The sequence below is a fragment of the Centropristis striata genome, chromosome 3 (genome assembly GCF_030273125.1).
Source record: "Centropristis striata isolate RG_2023a ecotype Rhode Island chromosome 3, C.striata_1.0, whole genome shotgun sequence".
Lineage (NCBI taxonomy): Eukaryota > Metazoa > Chordata > Actinopteri > Perciformes > Serranidae > Centropristis > Centropristis striata.
In genome coordinates this window covers 31,446,661-31,462,636 of record NC_081519.1, presented here as the reverse complement: position 1 = coordinate 31,462,636, position 15,976 = coordinate 31,446,661, and the positions used below count along the sequence as shown (strand labels likewise).

General features: G+C 38.9%; 1 protein-coding gene across 1 annotated transcript in view; it reads left to right on the top strand.

Annotated features, from left to right (window-relative positions):
* LOC131969091 (copine-9-like) overlaps window positions 1-15,976 on the top strand; it is a 187,009-nt gene that overhangs the window by 66,698 nt on the left and 104,335 nt on the right. The window lies entirely within an intron of this gene.

Genomic DNA, 15,976 nt, shown 5'->3' with positions numbered 1-15,976 from the left:
TCAGTGTGGGTTCTCTCTGGGTGTTTCAGCTTCCTCCCACAGTACAAAGACATGCAGCTTAGATTGGTGAGTAAATGGCCTGTAGGAGTGAATGAGGAGGAGTGAATTGTCTGTCTCTTTGTGACAGTCTTGCAATAGTCTGGTGACCTGTCCAGGGTGTACCCCGCCTCTCGCCCAGTCAGCTGTGATCGGCTGTAGTCCCCCACGACCTGAGTTCAGAAAAGCAGTTAAGGAAAATGGATAGATGGACACTCTAATTGTCACTTGCACTATGCTGTGAAAGGCTCAGACTATAGCCTGTGGGAAAGGAGAGCAACACTGCAACAGAGTAGAGCTCCTAACAGACTGGATCAGATTTACGTCAGCTTAATATCAGTTTATAACATAGATCTCCAGATGAAACTATATATTTGTGGTACGTCTTTAAATAGTTATTTTTTTTAAGTAGGAACCAATTGGCCAGGGACAGCATTGGTTTGGTCTTTCTGTTGGATTTGTTGACCATTTTTCTAAAAACTACAATAAACTTAACCTCATTGTTTAATGGAATATAATGATGTTATGAATATAAATATATAAATTCACCAAATTTGAAGTATTTAGGGCCTGCTCAGCCAGTTTAGTGTAATTTGTGTATTCTACATTCAAGAACAAAATAATACAAACAGGAGGAAGGAAAAGAAAGATTTTAAGAGGAAAATCTCTTGCTCCCTACACACACACACACACACACACACACACACACACACCAAACAGGAGTGTTGAAATGAGGCTTTGTACTAAGATATTGCAGTGTCAACCCACATTTCCCATCATGCCCAGTGCTGGAGTGAGTAGTTGATCAAGCTGTCTGTTTTATGTTCCACAATGCAAAAGTTACTTTTTGTTATTGCTTGTACTGTGTCTGTTCAATACATGGTGGTTTGGTCATTTCATCTTTGTGCTGGTTAGTTACCACTGTTGTGGCAATTTTGACAATTGCACTAAGTTAATGGGTAAGCTGGCCAAACAAGAAGCACACAATACTCAGTTCTCCAGGTTTTATTAACACATCCGTACTCCAATACACCGCTCAGTCCCGGATGGTTATTTCACAAAGCAACAAAGTCCCGTACACCGCTCCACTTGTGGTTGTTGCACGTTCCAGCATTGGCTCTTCAGCAAGAGGCAATATGGCCCTAACCTTCCACCCTATACATCACATCAGGACAGACCTCACATCTTTACACTTTCTCCCCTCACATGGTGTCACCAGATTTAAGTTCACAGTTTGAGTTCCCACAAGGCCTTGCGTCTTGAGTATCAAGTAGGTTGCCGCCTACTTCATGTCCAACCATGACAGGAAACACCAAATTTCCTTCACACCACCATTGGTGTGGTGGCTGTTACATTTCTTAACAGCAGGTAGTGACGATGATTCCTTTGCTACTGCGGTTGCTCTGCTTATGGCTGTGAGCATTGAAGATTACAGGTGGTGTGGAATTTTTCAAATTGTTTATTTGTCTGCTCTAAATTGCATTGCTGGACAGGGGCATAAAGTGGAGGGGCAGCTGCCAGCACCAATGACCTGACTTATGGCATTCAAGACTGTAAATATTAACTTAAAATAATGCTGTAGTGTTCCCAGAGCTAGTCAAATTCAATGAGGAAAAAGAAGGAGCTGTAAATGAATTTACAATCTGAAAAAAATGTTGTTATTCTGCCTGCACAATAGTCCAAGCTCCTGGCCCTGAGCATTAAGCTTCCTTCCCTGGGACACAGGACAGCAAATCTTTTGTTACAATGGTGGTTTATATTCAAGTGTTTCACTTCAGTAAAGAGGAAATAATTCACTCATCAAACCAGTAGTTTACTAGTGTGCACATTTTGCACAACACATTGATGGAAGTAATGGACATTGTCCCTGAATTTCTAATGGAATTCCACAAAGTGCACTCTTAACATAACTTAAGTAATGCAAGGTGTTTGAATCACAAATTAAATATAAAAAAAAAATTATGCAAATTATGTCACTCAAAAATGCTTCTGCTCCTTTTCGGCCTTCACATTTTTTTTATTGGAAATGAAATATAAATATTATAGTTCTATGCAGCTGCTCATGAATTAGACAACAACTTTACATGCAGGGAACTTAATCAAAGTCCAGGTCGGCAAAAAGAAATATAGTAGAATAAAATACTTTTGGTATTTTCTTTTTAAGTATTCTATTTGTTTGTTTGTTTTACTGTATGCATATCTTACAAGTGCCCAATTATTATAAGTATTGGGGAAATATAGGTCATTTTTTAAGCAAGAAGACAGAGTGCTCACCTCCGCTTCCGGATCGCATTTAAACATTTATGACATATTAAAGTGTGAATAAGTAACATAAATACCTCATTAAAATACCTCAATACCTTATTTCACTAAAGGACATCTACAAAGAAGCAAATGTTAAAATCACAACAGTTCAAAGCTGTTGCTAAGTGCACATTACAATTTAACAATAGATTAAATAATAATATGAAGATTTGATGATAATTTACTTTCCTTGTTTACCAAATTAAAGGCAAAACGTTATCTAAAACTGCACTTGTTAACCTTTCTAGTAAAATATATGTACCTTTAACAGTTTGACTAGTATGATCATCATTTCTCCCCTAAAATTACAGTAAGTTTTTTGTATATAATTTGTCAACTTAGTAACAACAATATTTCTCATAGTGGTGACAGTTCTTTTCAGTGTACTGAATCTTTAGAATATGTTCTTTAAAAAGTTAAGTACAAAAGAATTGTACTACGAATCATTCACTACTTAACAAGAGTTCTGACTGTGTATCACTACTCACAGCTCTCCGTTCTGCTCGCTAACTGCCATACGTGAAAAATTAAATTTGCTGAAAATTAAGTAAGATAAAGCTACAGTTTGCAAACTTAGAGTTGCAATAACAAATATAAAACACATAGAAACACAAGACTATTAATTGGAGCAAAACTAGCTTACCGTATCAAAACTTATTTAAACACAAAAAATAATTAAATATGCAAGATTACTGTGAAAACTAACCTTATGCCTCTTCGGGGGGTGATTAAACATAAAACATTGAACTTCTTGGCGATATCTTTACAGTTTAATCTCAGTTGATTTAGTCAAGTCTCTTTTCGTCCTTTCAAAATAAAAGCATCCGTTATCAAAACAGGCAACTCTCACAGGGCTCCAGTTCACTGTACCAGTACTTCAGTGAACCAAATGGCGGAGGCAGTACGTTCTTTGAACGTCTCACTGAGTGAGACAGAGCAAATCAGGAATCTCGTTCAACGGTCCTAGTACTTCAGTACATGAACTGAAACACAGACGGAAATGCAACAGGGAATGGCAGTAAGTACGGTCTGGAGAGAGAGATGCGATTCGGAATGGGAGTTGAGAAAAGAACAAAACTTTTCGGGAAGGGATTCAGTTTGTTTCGTTCTGCATAGTAATTTGTTCTTTAGAGCAATCATTCAAGAACGAGACATCGCTAATTTCTGATGTAACTGAATTAGTGAAACTGAAAATACATCTGTCTTCTATGAAAAAGGAAGGATGGAGCACTGCTCTCTTCTGAACTATTTGGAGCCTTTTAAGCTGAGTTAGGGAAGCACTAGAGTGACTGGACCAGACCTGGCCAACCCGCGGCTCCCGAGCCGCATGTGGCTCTTTGCCCGGTTTCATGCGGCTCTTACGTTCATATCGAAGTTTGTGTTTGTGTTTGTTTTTTTTAATGTGCGTGTGCGCTTCGCTTGAGTTCTGTAAACTATATTTTGAATGCTGGCGTACACAGTCTGGCCTTAGTTTTCTGTCAGAAAAACTGCAGCTACTCCAGAGAGGTTTTTTTTTAATCCTCTTTAATTGCTTCACACATGAACAAGGTACAGGGATTGCTGTGGTGAGGTTTTACAAAAATAAAACTCTATGTGCGGGATCACGCATCACAACATGGCGACCGGTCCAGATCTATAAAAACGCACATTATACAGCAAATAATAATAATCAACCGATGCAAATAACTTGTACTCACACACAACGAACACTAAGTGATAAGAGGCTGTTATGATTAGGCTCAGTTTGACTCTGCCGTAACCTCCGAGGATGTGCGGCTGCAGCGGCGCACTTAACTGGTAACTTTTCCTCCGGAACTGTTCGTCGTTCATTCGGGTCTACTCGGGACTACTCGGGTCTTTCCGGTGACATTCGGCGATGTCCCGAACAGGGCAGACCAGGGAAGATTGCACAAGTTCAATAAGGTATTTTAGTCAAACGCTAAGTAAAAGGCATAGTAAAAGAAAAACGCTATTGTAAATTATTTTATTCATGTTTGTGGACTTGGTTGAACTGGGAGTTTGTCTGTGTGAGACAGTGCAAACAATGTTCATTGTTGAAAAGACTGGCCTGTGGTCTTAGTACTTTAGGAGTCAATTTCTGTCATTATCATGTTGGTGTGTGACATTTACAATAAATCTGGCTGAGCAAAGGTATGTGTGTGTGTGTGTGAGGAAGGGATGGGGTGATGTTCATCTATGCCCATGTGTATGATGTGGCTCTTTGCGGTAACACAGTAAAAAAATGTGGCTCTTGGTCTCTGACTGGTTGGCCACCCCTGGACTAGACCATGAATACTCAACTTGTTATGCCAGGAAGCCACTTCTGGAAAAATACAGGAGGCCAGGGGTCAGATAATGAAGAAACATGAATAATGTTTAGAACAAAACTTAAAAGCAATCTTCTCTTTTTTTGCTACCATTTGGGAACGCTGCACTGAAGCTAGCATGTTTTTACTTGTGATACTGCTTGATATTACCAACCTTGCATTCAACAGCAAGGCCATGGCTGTGGCTCAGTTGGTAGAGTGGTCACCCATTGCTCAGATGGTTGGTGGTTTGATCCCTGACCATGGCAGCCTACATGTCGAAGTATCCTTGGGCAAGATATCAAGTTTTACAGCTGTTTCCAAGGTTCCTGGGTTGAAAGATAAATTGGTGCCAGTTGAGGGCTATTTCTAATAGGTTGAATTGTATCCTTGAAGAAGCTCATAAAATTGTTACCAGTGAGAGCTATAGGAATACATGGCCCAATAGAGCTGTGGATCTCTGTCAGCCTTTCTATAGTGCTGATGAGAAACCTTGACTTGTTCTTATTTTCCTCCATTAAAGTCAAGGTACAGGCTGCTCTGGCATTAGGAACGGCTTTTTATGCTTTAAGGCATCTTGCGAGGCAAAATGAGATCTTACCAGATTGGTCGAACACCATTTACTTTCACCTGACGGGGCAGAGTTTGGGGGTTATACCATGGAGCTAACTGCAATGTTTTATTATTTTCTTTTATGAGGGGCAATAAAGTTGACGTAAAATGAGGCCACTGCATTCAGTTCTTTTCCTTGAGTCAAAGTAACAAGACTACCAGTGTTGTTGTACGTCTCGGAATTGACTGCATTTTTACTTGGACTTGTCTCGGTCTCGGACAAAGCGGACTCTGGATTTTATTTCAAGACCACAATTTTTGAATTTTTGGATTTACTTGTTAATATTGTAAGGTCGTTGCCTCAGGTGGTCAGGGGATGGCGCGCTGGTGTAATGTACGGCCTGGGGTGGTTTAGCTTTTTGTCCTTTGCGGGACACCGTATTTCGCGTTTTGCGTTCTCTGTTTGGCGCAGTCGCCATTTTTGTTCAGTGTTTACTTGTACTGTTTTAGTTAAACACTGTAAACGGTGCACGGTAAATAAATGTCAAGTATTCTGATATATTAACTATTAACTAACACTATTGTGTTTAACAATGTGATGAAAGGAGATATGTGCACTGTCTGAGTTTTTAGTTATTTCTATGTCCATTTTATGTGTGTTTACGCTAACTCAAAGGTATCTGTTGTTTATCTGTTGGAGTGCGGAGAGGCTCATCCCACACGGGCATATCATTACTGTGATTTTGCATAAATCGCATTGCTTCGAGTACAACCAATATCATGACTCGTATATCATTTTAAATTGTTGTCACCATTAACGGCTGTCACCCCTCCCGCCTCCTTTCACACGCCCCCCACAAAAGTGCATGTGAATAACAGGAGAAGAGGAGAGAAGATGTCGGCCAACTCGTCTGTAATAAAATTTGGTTACCTGAACCACAAAGATTTTTTGTGCACAACTACAAAAAGAAAACACAGCAACTTGTAAATTCCGCAGAGCAACATTAACAAGGGGCTGGGACGATGCCCAACTTTCACCGCCACTTAGACAGGAAACATAAAGAAAAGTAATCTAAGTGTAAGTAAGATTTAGTGAATAATAGTTAAACACGTTTGCTAACCATGTATGCTTCAGGACATTGGTTTTATTTGATGATATCATGATATTTACCCCCTAGCTAGACACGCAAGCATATTAGCACATTACCTCACTGCATTAGCTAACTTGATGTTACAATGGATGTAGAAAACAAAGGAAAATTTCCACACATTAAATTAATCTCAGTGCCTTTTGATTAATTTCTCAAGACATTTCATTATACATACATATGATATAGGTCAACAAAAGAGGCGAATGAACAAGAATCTTCATTTGTTTTCTCTGGGTGTATTTATGGGAATGTGGATTACTTACAGATCTACTTGAGGGGTGCCTATGGTTCACATGTTCCACATTTTATCATAAGTGTATCATGCAGTGTGGGATGCTGGTCTGGTCTTGGTCTTGACTCGGTCTCACCCAGCCTCGGTCTTAGTCTTGTCTCAGTCTCGACTCCTCAAAGTCTTGGTCTTGATACTGTGCTCTTGGTATTGACTTGGTCTCTGTTTAGGTGGTCTTGACTACAACACTGAAGACTACGGTCTAAAACTGCTGCGTTAAAGCTGAAGTCCTACATTCAAAATCTTCCTTAAGTAAGAGTACACAAAGTAAAAGACTCATACCCATTATGCAGAATGACTCATACCATTAAAATATAAGTTATATTCATGAATTAGAATTATTGCATGAATGTCTACATTACTTTAAAGTTGCGGCTGGTAAAGGTGGATCTCATTTTAATTACCTTATACGTTGCTGGGTGGCTTATCCTATAAGGTTGCACCAAAGAGCTACGCATTTAGATTATTGATACAAACATGTATACAGTATAATGATTGGCTAAGCTGTCATAGACTTTGAAGAATTGAGTGATGGTACATACTGTAGGGAACTGATGACAACAGGAGGTTGTCAAGATGGAGACTTTCAATTTGTTTCCTTGCAGGTAAAGGATTGTCCAAACTGCTCTGTGCAGCCCAGTAGAATGTTTTAAAATCTCCTTCTTTATTGGTCTGATTATTTTATTCTAGATGGTCTTAAGCAAGTTGTTCAAAAATATGCACTTGGGACTAAAATGGGTATTATTTGGAATACAAAATAACTTTGGCAGTATTTTTATTCGCCCAAGCAAGTCCAGCAGGAAGATTTTCCCTCCAAATATTAACAAAAATGTTAACATCCCCCTCTGTTTAACATTCATAAAATTGCCCTGTTTTTTCTTTAGTTTTTTTTTTTTTTTTTTTTTTTTTTTTTTTTACATAACTGTCATATGTTATAATCTCCTGACATTTCAACATGTTCTTAGTCAGTAATATGATAATGAAATACCCTTTTTGTTGGTCTATTTTCCATCTTCATTGTTGTGGCTACAGCCTCACATTCCTACATAACAACAACTGGTAATAACAGTGTCTTAGAAACAGGATTAAACTGACGTTCAGTCTGATTTCAGCATGCCCCAGATATGGATCGTACTGAGTCCCAGGAGAGCGCTGTGGTCTCCCTGATACAGGGTCATGAGAGGGGATTCCAATAAAAGGGAGCATCCCAGTAGAGGGAATCAATTATTAAAGTCCCACCTCTCCACATAGGTTATTTTTAGCCGACTGAATCACAATAGATAGATGTGGAGCACAGTGATTTATTATTTCCATAAGGAATGAGAGATGAATGGACTGAACTGGTGAATCTTGACAATAAAAGCAATATATTGTTTGAAGTATTGTCACTGGATTTTTTTTTTTTTTTTACAGAAATATGTCGTTTGAATGCCAGATTTGGCTGGTAGTTATAGTTCTATTATTGCGTTGAAGATGTAAACACAGACGCTCTCTACAAAAAGGCACCTTTTTTTCTTCTTGAAGCTCAGATCTCTGGACATCTGTAGTAAGATGCTGCAGATGTTTTATCAGTCTGTGGTGGTAGTGTGTTGTTTTATGCTGCAGTCTGCTGGGGAGGCAGCATCAGACACAGAGATGAAGGCGGTTGGACAGACTGGTCTAAAGAGCTGGTTCTGTGGTTGGAGCCAGGTTGGACACACTGGAGGAGGTGGTGGAGAGATGACCTGTCAACATGTTCAGGCCATCCTGAAATACCCAGATCATCCGCTACACAAAACCTTTATGGACCAAAAAAACAGCAGTGGACGGCTCCTCTCTCTCTGTTGCAGGACAGAGAGATACAAAATCAGGCTGTCTCATTCCAACAGAGCTAACAGATTAACTGAATTTCCCCTTGGGGATGAATAATGTAATTTTGATTTTGATTTGGTAAATCTTTAAAAACAGATCACAAATATAGAGTTTCATTTTTTTTTAAAAGAGTCTTGATTTCTTCAGCTCATCACGGTAGTCTAGTAATACTTAAACAGGAATAAATTGTGCATTTATTGGGGACAGTTTTCAAATGGCAGATGAATCCACATCCTGTGCTCTAGTGAGTATTTGTGTCAGCAGGACCCTGTATGTGGGACTGAGTCAAAATAAACTACACTCTGTGTGTGTTTGTTCATAACTGAACATGTCACCCAGTGCAACAGTGTGACTCACTGATGTGTTTGGACCAGAGCTCCATGGCACAGAGGAAGAAGATATATCAGACCTGGCTTCAAGTTGACACAACTCCACCAGCGATGTTGCAGAAACCCTGAGGATGATCAGATTCGGATTGCTCCGTCAGCACACCAATGTTGCCTGTTGCTAGCACTTCTAGCACGGCTGATAGTGCCGTCTGAACCCAAAGTGGTTGTACAGCATGATCAGTCAGGTTGGGAGTGTGAGCGAACTCAATAACCATGTTAGCCCTGTTAGTGCTCTTAGCACTGCTAGACGCTAATAAAAACTGCAGCTTTTCATGTAATAATCCCACAAACGTAATACATTTTGCAAAAACATAAAAGCCGCCGCCTACTACAAACGTAACACGCAATTTCCCACAAATGTAATAACTATTACGTTTGCAGGGACTTATTACGATTGTGGGGAAGTGAAAATCTTCAACTTTCAAAGTTTAGCGAGAGCCTTGACATGTCCAATAGTTGTTCACAGTTGTGATTCAGGTCGTTGACTTGACTTTGCTGAGTCGTGTGTCGAGGTGTTGTATTCCTAATGTCTCACTTCATTGAATAGCAGCTTTGTCTCCTCTGCTCCATTTTTTGATAAAAATGCCTGTTATTTCTTTTAATTTGGAGAATATGTACAATGATGGATTTGAAAAGGATGTCACAAGATGTAATTAAATTTAGAATTTTAATGAGCCTCAGCCATTCTTTAAAACTGGTTCTTGCTGCCAATAAAACATTATCCAATTCTCTGATGGGATCTCGCCCATAAACTTCTGAGATATGTTTCAGATGTCTTTTAAGTTCCTTTTTGGGGTAATGATGTAATTAAGGCTTGAGCAGATCCCAGTTGATATTGGGCGAGAGGTGGGGAACACTCTGGACAGGTCTCAGACTATCACAGGGCTGTCACATAGAGACAGAAAGCCTCATTCACTCCTACAGGCAATTAAGATGGTAAATGGAATGAACCTGCACTTATATAGCGCTTTTCTCGTCGCTTTGCGACCACTCAAAGCGCTTTACAATACAGACTGTGCTCATTCACCTGTTCACACACATATTCATACTGGTGGCAGAGGCTACCCTAAACGGTCCCACCTGCCACCATTGGGAATTCATTCACACAGATGAACGCAGCATCGGGAGCAATATGGGGTTCAGTATCTTGCCCAAGGATACTTGGACATGTAGGCTGCCATGGTCAGGGATGGAACCACCAACCCTCCAATCGGTGGGCAACCCGCTCTACCAACTGAGCATAAGAGGCATCTATTAAACCTAAACTGCATGTTTTTGGACTGTGGGAGGAAGACACAGGGGAGAACATGCAAACTTCACACAGAAGAGCTGCAGGCCAGAGTTGAACTGGTGACCCTGTTGCTGTGAGGCAAGACTGCTAACCACTAGACCACCATGTATCCCAGGTTTTATACAACAGTATTTAAACTTCTGAGTTCAGCGTTCCAGAGAAAGGGAGATGCCTCAGTCATGGATCCTGCAATAGTGTGAGCTTATTAAAAACCCAGCAGACCAGTCCACTGTACAACTAAACAAATACTAGAGCATTACCACAGCCATGAATGACATCACACTGAGAGCACAGGTGTTGCGATCATTGGTAATTGTCGAAAAATGTAATTAAGGCTGTTCTAGATTTTGCCTGTGCATCATACATACTGTGCTCTGGTGTGAAATTGGCTTTTTATTTGTACACTGCACTCGAATTTTCCCTGGCCTAGGATGTGAATAAGATAATAATGAATGTTTCGTATAATTGCCCTTTTCACACATTCATGTTAGTGCATCTAATGTTGGACTAACCCCATAAACCAACACGAGTCAAAGATCCAATACTGAAATATACTGAAATAGAGTTTATCATGAAAAGACAAAGGCTCCTTGTTCCTCACATAAACTTTACAATGATATGTGAGTCTGTCCCATCTGATGATGATGGAAAATGATTAAGATAAATTCTACTTCTAATCAAAAAGAGGCTCAACAGTTTTACTGATTATGAAATAGATGCACAGTCACATGGATTACTCCCACAGTTTATGTTACTGGTTCACTATTCATCATTCAAAATACTGTATAGAATAGAATCAATTTTAATGTTACTTGGGCAATAATGATCAAATGTATATTACAAAGAAAAATCTTAATATACATCAACACACATAGTTCTTGAATACTTCTGAATGAAACCAAGAACTATGTCTGATTTTAGGATACTTTGTTTATGATAAGTGCATCATTTGATTTCTAGTTTATTATCTGATTTAACTTTTTACTTACACTGTAAATAATGTCTATAGTTTTTACAGTGGAAAACAGCTGAACCATGACAGTAAAAGACCATAAAAATAATAAATGGGTTAATTCAGTTTCAGTAACAATAAACACCGTAACTGTATATATCAGCCAAAACAGGTTTTTTTTACATTTTCTTTTTGAAAAATACATTACTCTACAGTAAAATACTCTGGTACCTTGTTTGTAACAAAAATATACTGTAATATACAAGCCATCACTGTAATTTTTGCATTTATTTTTTGTAAACATACTTTTTCTCACTGTTAAATGTACTAAACGCCATATCTCTAACAGAAATACACTGTAATATTTAATGGTAAAAATCTATTCATAAAGTATTTTCTTGTCAATTATATGGCAAAACAGCATTTCTTTTAATGGAAAAATGTTTTATTTTTTACGGGAAAATATGGAATAAAATGGCAATCTTAAATGGGAAATCACAGTGCTAATATAATTTTACTGTAATATTAGAAAAAGTTGCACCATATTTATTACGGTAAAGTTCTGGCAACCATAGCTGCCAGTTTTTTACTGTAAAAATAAACAGGTTTTTTTTACAGTGTAAATATTGTATGACATAACCATCTAAACTCAAAACCCACTTACTTGCTCTTTGTTTCAGAGCTTTCAACTGCATTTAATGCTCTTCATGAAGAGCAATCTAGGGAGATTTCATGCGTGTAGAAGTGTACTTTCTTTGGAAATGAATACTAGGTAATGGACTACACAATGTAAATTCTAGCGGCCAGAAGTTTCTGTCACCACATAGACTTTGATGTGATTTACACTCTCTTTGATGTAGTCCGCCTCAACACATGGCAGATCATGATGGCTGATTAAATGTAAGCTCTCATTACAGTGTTGGTTTTTACTGGCTGACACTTACATGACATTAATGTGATTCCACTGCACTAATCACCACCAGGATGACTATATGAATCAGCTTAAATGACCTTACTGCAGATTTTGCACGTTGTAATGCTCTGACTGCTGTTTTCTTTTTTTTATAAATAGGAGTGAATGTTTTGGCATAAAGCCATGAAGAGGAGAAAATCCAAGATTTTAAATAACCCAGAATCTCAGGAGTCTTGGGTACAAAGGATGCTACACCCTGAATCCTTGACACAGATTCTGATTTTGTGCAGCTCAAATGCGTGGATCTCAATTCACTAAATACACTTGTAGTTTTACATTGTGTGATCTGAATCCAACTGTGTGGGCTGCACAAAGAAATACAAAAAAAAAAGGGAGGAAGGGAAGGATTTTGTAAAATATGAAGGTGACTTATGCTGTATAAAAGACATTTCTGTTAAAATGGAGGAGGAGAAAGATTGAAGACTGGTGATACACGGAGGATAGAGACATAATCAAAGTGTGTGTGGGGTGTGTGGAGTGACTGTTTAAAATGGCAGAGAGCACTGCTTTGGCACTTTTGGGCAAGCTAAAGTGCCATGGTGGTATATGAAGCTGTTGGCTCTTTTACATTCCCTCTCAATTCCATTATTTCCATTAGTTCCCGGCTTTCACTTTCCTCTTCAGAGCCTTATAACCCGACACTTGGCATGTGCTGAACCGAGAAAAAAATGAAACATCGAAAGCAGCAGGAAATGGAAGTGATTTTAGTGGGCTCTGTGATTATATTCATTTTCCAAAATACCGCCCTCTCATTGGCACAACTCGTAAAAAGAGGTGGTGTGTACGGGATTTGTTTTCTGAAAATTCTCAAACTTGCATTCCCACCTACTCTCGATGCAGGGTGTGTTCGTGAGTTCATCACACAGTTGTCAGTCCTGTCACCCTGCAGCGTTGTGTTGGTCTCTTTTCTGACCATGCAGAACCCTTACCTGTCCATCACACAGCTACAAGACCTCGGCTGAGGAGTGTGCTAGAGAAAGCCTGTCTCCTGCTATGTTTGGAAATGTCACTTTTTCTACTGCACACTACCAAGTTTTGGAGGAAACCTAATTGCTGCCTGGATTTCATCCATTGACAACAATTTATACAAATCCAGAATGCCTTTTTTTACTGCATGAAAGTGAGGAGACAAAGCACAGAACTTTGGAACTGGAGACCAGGTTAACGTTTTATAAATGTGTCTATGGGCGCTTTCACACCTATCTCGTTTGGTCCGGACTTTAGGACTTTTCAGTTTGATCCAAACCTAAATTCCAGGTCTGAAAGATGCCACGGTCCGCACCAAAGGACCAAAGTTTGGTCCGACCAAAAGAGGTGGTCTCGGTCCGACCCTTTTGCAGTGTGAAAACAACTTTTTTTATAGTTCGGACCTTCGTATCAATGACAGGAAGTGTTTTTCTTCTTCTGCTCTCGAATTACGGTACAGGAAAAGACTTTGCCATCACTGGCAGGATTGCGAGCCGTTTTCTCCTCCTCTCCTGTCGACGGAGATACAGTTTTCTCATGATGAGGAGGCTCATCTTGGAAAACCAAGCACTCTCACGTATTGCTCATTAAGCTGGTGCTGCTGGTAGCAAAAGACCAGCAAAAGTATTAGCACAGGTAAAAGGTGGCTCGCTGGATTAATTTTGTGTAAACACGTTAAGGAAGTAACACTGAGGTCAGATGCCGGCCGGCCTAACAACGCAGCATAACCAAAACAAAATGAGCCGCGGAAGTACACAGGGAGATGACGTGTCCAGGAGAATTGTCTTGTAAAGTCCGTTATTCCTTTTGCAGTGTGAAACTAAAACCAACAGGACCAAATGTAGACAATGGAACAGAACACGGACCTTGGTTCGGACTTTCAGGTGTGAAAACGCCCTAAGACAATACAGTTTTTCTACACTTTGTCGCTTTGGTGCATTTCTCACATCACTTTACATTTGCACAACAGTTAATGTATTTCTCAAAACAATTAGTACAAACTGCAAAACCTTGTTGATAACCTGCAAAATCGTGTCACTTGCTCAAAATGGAGTCATAGCTCATTCCTCAAAAGCAAGTATTCATGTTAATGAAAGTGTCAGAGACATCAAGATGAAAAGTCCTGACACCATGTTTATGAACAAGATAGTCAAATGTCTCTGTCATGTTTTCATTTTGACACTTTACTCTGGAAATGTTTTCAATGCAAAAAAATCAGATCTTGGTGACATTACCTGAAAATGAGACAGCATTTTATACTATTTACACAGCCATTTGAAAACTACAGTAAAGTTACACATTACTGTATTTAGTGAGGTAACTGAGTACAACACACTGTATGTATGTTCCATATATTTACTGCATATGCTCTTTTCAATTCTAATTTGTTTACAGCATTGTGCAAAAGAAAAAAACACCCTTATTTACAACAAACATGACGTCAGTCCAGTGTCACAGTGTTGTAGAAATGGTCCACACTATGTCCTGATGGTTCATATATGTTGTAAAGTGTTTATGGGATTCAGCTCTGAGTGATTGTAGAGAAATGGCTTATCATTGGTTCAATTAATGCTTATTTTGATGGGACAGTCATAGGTAGATGGGAGGAATTGGAAATTTGAAAAAAATATGTTATAACAAATATTAGGAAACAGGGAGAAGACAGTTGTTAAAGACGGAGGAGGGAAGGAAGAAGAAATGAAGAGCTTGGAACATAAACAAACTGTCCCAACATTCCCTCTTGCTAAATTTGCTGTCTAGTGAAAATGCCTCAGTAACTGGGGAAGTTTTGTGCCAACTGTTTTAGGTGTTCTAGACATTGAAGAATTGAAAACTGCTGTTTGAATATTTGAAGTTTGACTATTTTATTGTGTTAGCTTTGCTTTCAGCCCAGCTAACGGGAGCAGCTAGTCCACAAGGCTCCAAAGTAAAGGCTTTGTCACTCATTGTCTTCAAGCCTTCCTGCTCTCTAGAGCAGCTATTCTCAACCTTGGGGTCCCGACCAATTGGGGTCGCGAGATGATTTCAGGGGGTCGCCAAATCATTTCGGAAGTCAGCTCTGTCTCCACTGTGTCAAAGTGTTCATGTATTAATGTCTTTGTCTTTTTGGTCATTTAATGTCTTTTTTTGGTCATTTTGTGTCTTTTTTGGTCAATGTGTCATTTTGAGTCCTTTTTTGCTTAATTTTATGGAATATTTTGGTCATTTTGTGTCTTTTTTTGATCATTTTGTATCATTTTGTGGTCAATTAGATTCTTTTTTGGGTAAGTTTATGTCTTTTCTGACAAATCCCAAAGTAGCAAGTTATTACTTTCCAAGGAGTCGCTTGAAGCTGACTTTTACACACTCAGGAGGTCAGAATGGACCTTTAAACTTATAGCAAAGGACTTAGATTAAAAGTAACAATAAAATATAAAAAAACATATAAATATAAATTTGTCGTATCAACTGAGTTTGTATGATCTGAACTGTGTGTGTGAGATTCTGTTCATGTACACGCATGTTAAATTGGGGGTTGCGACTCAAAAAGGTTGAGAACTACTGCTCTAGAGAACACAACATTACGGAGATGTACAGTGTATGTTAAAAGTAAAGCTGAAGCAGATAGCTCAGTACATAACTCAGTGCTGTACCTCCTCTGCTCTATCTACTGCAGCCTTGGATCTCCTGTAAGAGTTAGGATGTTATCACTGTCAGGTTAAATATGTGGCTCTGTAACTCATGTGTTGAAAGATCAGAGAAAAAGGAGAAAAAAAATACTGACTGCAAACTAACTAACCCTACACTGTAAAAAAGAAACCTTTTGTTTTTATGGTAAAAAAAAAATGGCAGCTGTGGTAGCCACGGTAAAAAAGTATATTAGCATTGGTGATTTCCCTTTTAAGATTGCCATTTTATTCCATATTTTACCGTAAA